This window comes from Otolemur garnettii, unplaced genomic scaffold, assembly GCF_000181295.1.
Source record: "Otolemur garnettii isolate 467f Iridium unplaced genomic scaffold, OtoGar3 scaffold00008, whole genome shotgun sequence".
Lineage (NCBI taxonomy): Eukaryota > Metazoa > Chordata > Mammalia > Primates > Galagidae > Otolemur > Otolemur garnettii.
In genome coordinates, this window is record NW_003852403.1 from 12,112,917 (window position 1) to 12,118,824 (window position 5,908).

Sequence of the window (5,908 nt, forward strand, 5' to 3'; positions counted from 1 at the left end):
CCCGCCACAATGCCCGGCTATTTTTTGGTTGCAGCCATCATTGTTTGGCGAGCCTGGGCTGGATTCGAACCCGCCAACTTAACTGTATGTGGCTGGCACCTTAGCCACTTGAGCCACAGGTGCCAAGCCTCATATACAATTTGAAATATTTTCATCAAGCTGTAATTTCTAACTATAAGTAAAGTAAGTAGATATGACACTTTGTAGATCAAACAATAGTAAAATCTATAGGATAGGGTTACTCACAGTGACTTATAAAGGGTGTGTATCTGTCAAGAGTTTGCTCAGGAGACAGAAACTACACGGTAACAGGTGACACAAAAATTTCCAACTTAGTAGAATGATGGTAATAGTACATGAAAGTTCATATGTCTAGCTTCATGCTAAATGCTGATGATTCTAAGATGGCTTCTTCCCTAAGCAAGGACAATATAATAGTTATGTTTTCTAAAGTCAGTATGTAAAAATAACATACAATAAAAAAGAAGCAAAAATAAAGTCAGTACATGAAGTAAAAAAATATTTTCAAAGCTATCTTTGACAATCCCTTAGGATAATACTCCCATAGGCCCTCTCAGTAGGTCTATCAGAGTCAAGTTTTTCCTCCAGTGTTGGAAAGAAATCTGTAGTTGATCACCAAATGATGTTGTTGGCTTTGTTTTAGGAACCCTATTATAGTCCATCTGATAATTAATTATTTAATGAACACTTACTATTGGGTTGTAGAGATATCCTTTTTCTCAAGGAGCTAAACATTTTAATGAAGGAAATAAACAGTAAACACAAAATTTCAGATACTTTCAAGTGTTATAAAGAAAATTAAATATAGTAATGAGTATATAACTGGTAGTGATATTGGTGGCAGTGGCAGCTACTAATGCTGTATCAGAAAGTACTTCTCTGAAGAGATGACATTTGAGATGACACAGTGGAGAATATTCTGAGTAGAAAAAATAGTAAGAGCAACGTCCTGAGAATCTCTGGTGTGTTAGGTCACAAGCTTGGTATGTTTAAACAAAAGGCCACGGTGACCAGAGCTTTGTAATTGAGAAGGAAGGTGAAAAGGGGTAAGATGAAACAAGTAGGCACAGACTAGCTTATGTAGAGCCTAATATGACCTGTTAAAGTTTTGATTTTATTCTGGTTTCAGGGGAAACCTACTAAAGAAGTTTAATATAGGAATGACATTTATTCTTTAGAAAGATCACTCTGACTTCGGGTTTTTTAACAGTTGAGCGCTGTTGACATTTTGGGCTGAATAATTCTTTTTTTTTTTGGCAGTTTTTGGCCAGAGCTGGGTTTGAACCCATCACCCCTGGCACATGGGGCCAACACCCTACTCCTGTGAGCCACAGGTATGACATTGATAGCATCCTACAACAGTGTAAGCACTGTAGGATACTTAGTAGCATCTCTGACTCTACTCATTAAAAGCAAGTAACACCCTCCCATCCTAGGTTTTTTTTTTTTCAGTTTTTGGCTGGGGTCAGGTTTGAACCCACCACCTCCGGTACCACCCTACTCCTTGAGCTACAGGCGCCACCCCTCCCATCCTAGTTTTGATGACCTAAAATATCTCCAAACATTGCCAAGTGTTCCCTGAAGGACAACATTACTGTTCTAACAGTACAAAAATAGTATGTATACTTAAACACTAAGATCTGACATGGTGTTGGAACATATCATGGCCTTTAGCAGTATTTTGTCTTGTTTTTGCTAAGTTTATGCTCACATGCTATGACTTCACTGTTAAATGCCACAGTGGACATCTGTTAAAAGGCCCAATTGGGTGCAAAAAGGCAGTATTGTAATTAAGTCTACCCAAGGGAAAGCAAGGAAAAGAGAAGGTCAGGAAGAGTTTCTTAGAGCAAGAGGGAAACGTGCAATTTTTGACTCAAGTCTAAATAGATGAATAATTGCAAAAAGGTGGGCAGTGGTTTCGAAGCAGAGGAAGCCAGAGCAAAGAGTCTCTGACCCTGGAGTGTCCTTTATGCCAGGAAAAGACAAGCTGAAAGGAAATGGGAAATGAAGTGGTAGTGTCTGAACAGGCACCTGGATATTTGGGCCTACACTTCAGGAAAGTTGGCTGGAAAGCAAGAGATTTAGAAAATATCCTCTTATGGTGATAATTAAGGGAGAGGGAGGGGTTGGGGATGAGCTCACCAAGGGAGTGATGTAAACAGAGTAGTAAGGGCAGGCTTCTAAGGGAATACTTAATTCTGGGGGCCTCTGGGGCAGGAAGGACAGAAAGGCCTGTTACGGGCTGGCTACACGGACTATTGGGAGCTCGGGTACCCAGAGCATTTTGCAGTGTTGTCTACCATTCTTAAATTTGACAACTAGGTGCCTTAAGTACTTTACATTTCACTCCTGTTTGGGGGCCACGTTTATGTTGCTATTCCCACTTAAATGGTAATCCATCTCGTTCCATCTCTATGAGGAAGCTTTGTGTAGAAAGCATAAATAATAATAGATTGAGAGTTGTCAACCTTTAGTGTGTATTAGAACCGCCTGAAAGGTTTGTTAAACAGGTTTACTGGGCAGGAGTTTGATGGAGGTCTTAAGGTGGAGTCTTAGAATTTGCATTACTAACACGTTTACAGGTGGTGTTGCTAATCTGGGAAGTACATTCTGGGAACCACTACTTTTTGCTCTGGAATGCCAATTCTGAGTTAAAATATTAATCCGAGCCCTTGTAGTTGCCCTTCTTAAAGCTAATGTGTATTTAATGCGGTTGCGCGTGAGGGGAGCCTTGAATCACCTAATAACTCCCTTCTGTAGTGGTTTTGATTAGTTCATCTCTAGTTGATGTATCTAAAATTCCCAGTAAATATTAATTTCTCAGAAAGCCAATTTTAAAAAAATGCTTTGTTCTTAGAGGACGCATTTCAGAGGCAGGGAGGCTGCCCCCACCTCCCAGTCTCAGGCCCTCGGTAGTCAACCACTGAATAGGCTCCGGGATTCCCCCACCCCTAGAACTCCTGCTACTTCGCCATGGACTTGAGAGAGCACAAAAGGGATTGGGCGAGGATCCGGGGACCGGCTGGGCGGTCCCAATGGAGGGTATTTTCCCGTAGGCGGGACTGAGGGACCAGACAAGGGGAAAGTCCCCGCCCTCGCCCCCGTCTGGCGCGCCGGGGCGTTCCCGGCTGCGGCCGCGATGCTAATTGGTTGCCTGTCCCGGCGCCCCGCCCACCCTGGGCCCGCCCCGGCTCCATCTTGCGGGCTACGGGGTTGGGCTGTGACGCTGCTCCAGGGGTCAGGTGAGGAACTGTGTCCCCTCTCTTCCCCTCCTGTCCGCCTGGCTCACCTCGCCCCCGATACGCTACGGGGCCTTGCGCGTGCCCAGTGCCCTGGCGCAGTGGAGGGGCCGTGTGCGTCTTCCGGGTGGCGGCGACTGGGTGTGCGCGTCTCGGGACCTAGGCTGCCGGGGAGGGGGGAATAGAAAGGGAAGAGGGGTCGCTGGGGTGAGGCGAGTGAGGAGGCTGGTCACACGTGTGGGAAGACCAGGACGTCCTGTCGGTCTGTCCTCTGTGCCTTTTGGCTGTGCGGAGATCCAAGGCACCTTTGACGCCCTGCCCTCAGGCAGGTAGACCACAGGTGGAAGGGCTGAGGCCACAGGGTAGCTCTGCTGAAGCGACTTTAAGGAAGGCTGAGTAGGGAAACCAGCGAGTAGTACCGAAAGCTGGCGGGTGACTAGATTTTCAGTGACACAGCAAATTTAGGGAAACTTAGAAAATTTGTGTTGTGCTTGGTGAACTCTAGGGCTGACTGCACAAACTTGAGGTTGCTCACATTTACAATTCTTGGAAACTATTTTTAGGATAGCTTTCCAGATTTGATTCTAGTTCCCTTACTCCAGCAAACGTGTGCTGATGGGTGTCCACCATAAAGTGACAGAAATGAAGCCTATATGTTCCGACTGTCCTTTTTGTTTTTTAAAGGTGGACAAAGGGCTTTATTACAAGCTGAAAAGAAGTGAAAGTACTCAGTGCAGAGCAGGAGCTGGCCCACAGGGACCCTAATTTTCGGCCAGCTGACAAAGAGCTAATCTGCTAAAATTGCTTGTCCTAATTAGGCAGTGAGTGTAATGAGTTACTTGTCAGTCAAGGAAGGAGTTTCAAGCACTGGGTAAGGCAGGTGAAAGAGGTAATTTTGGCCACTGCAAACTTAAGCATCATTCAGTCCTGTCTGGTGGACGGCAGCCTACCTGTGCCTGTAAAGGACTAACTGTGTCCCCACGTTCCTTATCCAAATTGCTAATTTAAATGGTCCTTCCAAACCTAGAGGCCAATTTTGGATAATCTTATCTGCTGATGCCCATCTTCAGTCACCTTTCCTGTTTTGTGTTATTTCCCCCCATAAATTTGCAACAGCTGCCTCCTGTATAGTCCTAGGCTTCATGCCATCTATGACACACCCATAGTGAGACCTAACCCTTTTACTAGCTGACTCACTGGGTGGAGATGGTTTAGAGAACCAAGAATGATTTTCTTGTCTTTTATAAGTGGTTGCTGACAAAATGTTAAAAAGAAAATCTCTGGTTCACCAGTATAATCTTACTTGGGCAAAGTTGCGTAATTTGTTGAGTCATCTTGGGATTTGTTTAGCTTTTTACAAAAACTTAAAAGTACTTTTTGAGGAGTTGATATGTACTTAATTCTAAAAGGACTAAAATAAATTGAAAAGTAAGTCTCCTCATTGTGCCCCAGCTCTCCTCCCAGGAGGCAGCCCTGCTTTCTACTTCAGATATTCTTTCAGGGATATTCTATACATGTATAAGAAAATAAGTGTTTTTTTTACACATATGGTTGCGGACTACCTATGCAATTTTCACTTTCTCTTTTTATGTGTTAGAGATGGGTTTCAATGAGTAAAAAGACACCTCCCTCCCCCAAGACAGTCTCTGTTATCTGGGCTTGAATGCAGTGGCATCATCATAGCTTGCTGCAACCTCAAGCTCTTGGGCTCAAGTATCAGCCTCCCCAGTAGCTGGGACCACAGGTGCGAGCGCCCACGTCTGGCTAATTTTTCTACTTTTTGTAGAGATGGGGGTGGTGGTGGTGGTGGTGGTGGTGATTGAGAGTGTCTTACTCTTGCTCAGGCTGGTCTGGAACTCCAGACCTCAATCAGTCCTCCCACCTGGGCCTACCAAAATGCTAGGATTGCAGGCGTGAGCCACTCCTGGCTATGCATCATTTTTAATAGCTGCATAACACTTCACTGTATGGGATATCCGTAATCTATTTCACCTCTCCCTGATTGATGGCTGTTTAGATTGTTTTTAACCTTTTCCTCTTACAAATAATGTTGTAATGAATAATCTTAACCCTCTAAGCCTACCCTGGACTTTCTGTTGATCAGCCTGTCCTGAAGCTACCTAGGGGATGCCACTCATTAGTAGGGTGACCAGACGTCCCGCTTTTGGCAGAACAGTCCCGCTTTTGGCGGAACAGTCCCGCTTTTGAACAATTTGTCCCGCGTCCTGCGGCATTTTAAAAAAGTCCCAATTTTTGGAAAGAATGGGAGAACAGTAAGGGAATATATGGTTCAGCTGCCATGTGGCTATTTTGCCAGGATGTGAGTTTTATATTGTTTTTGTTAATTTTATAATGTTAAACTGTAATAATAACAAATAATTGTTGAGAAGTGATTATTGAGAACTGCGTATCAAAGTTTGCATTGTTGTCAGGCCCTGCCCTGCCCTGTTCTCTTCCCTTCCCCGTTCTCTGCCCTTCCCCCCACCCCATGTTGTCCCGCTTTACCAATGTTAAAATCTGGTCACCCTACCCATTAGTCAACTCATTAGTATACACAAAGGCATCACTTTAGAATTTAGGATTTTAGAAGTTGTATGCCACATTTTACAGATATGTTGCCCACTCTGGTCTAAAATCTTCCTGCCTTG

The 5,908-nt window shown here is 44.3% G+C and overlaps 1 protein-coding gene across 2 annotated transcripts in view; it reads left to right on the forward strand.

The window, feature by feature from the left end:
* The first annotated feature begins 3,196 nt into the window (after positions 1–3,196).
* ANXA7 (annexin A7) overlaps positions 3,197–5,908 on the forward strand; it is a 30,420-nt gene continuing 27,708 nt past the window's right edge. The window contains exon 1 of one of the 2 annotated variants that reach the window (XM_003783559.2): positions 3,197–3,263. The gene's annotated coding sequence lies outside the window, so the exon portion shown is untranslated. The remainder of the gene's footprint in view (positions 3,264–5,908) is intronic. The other variant, XM_023509539.1, reaches the window with a different exon arrangement.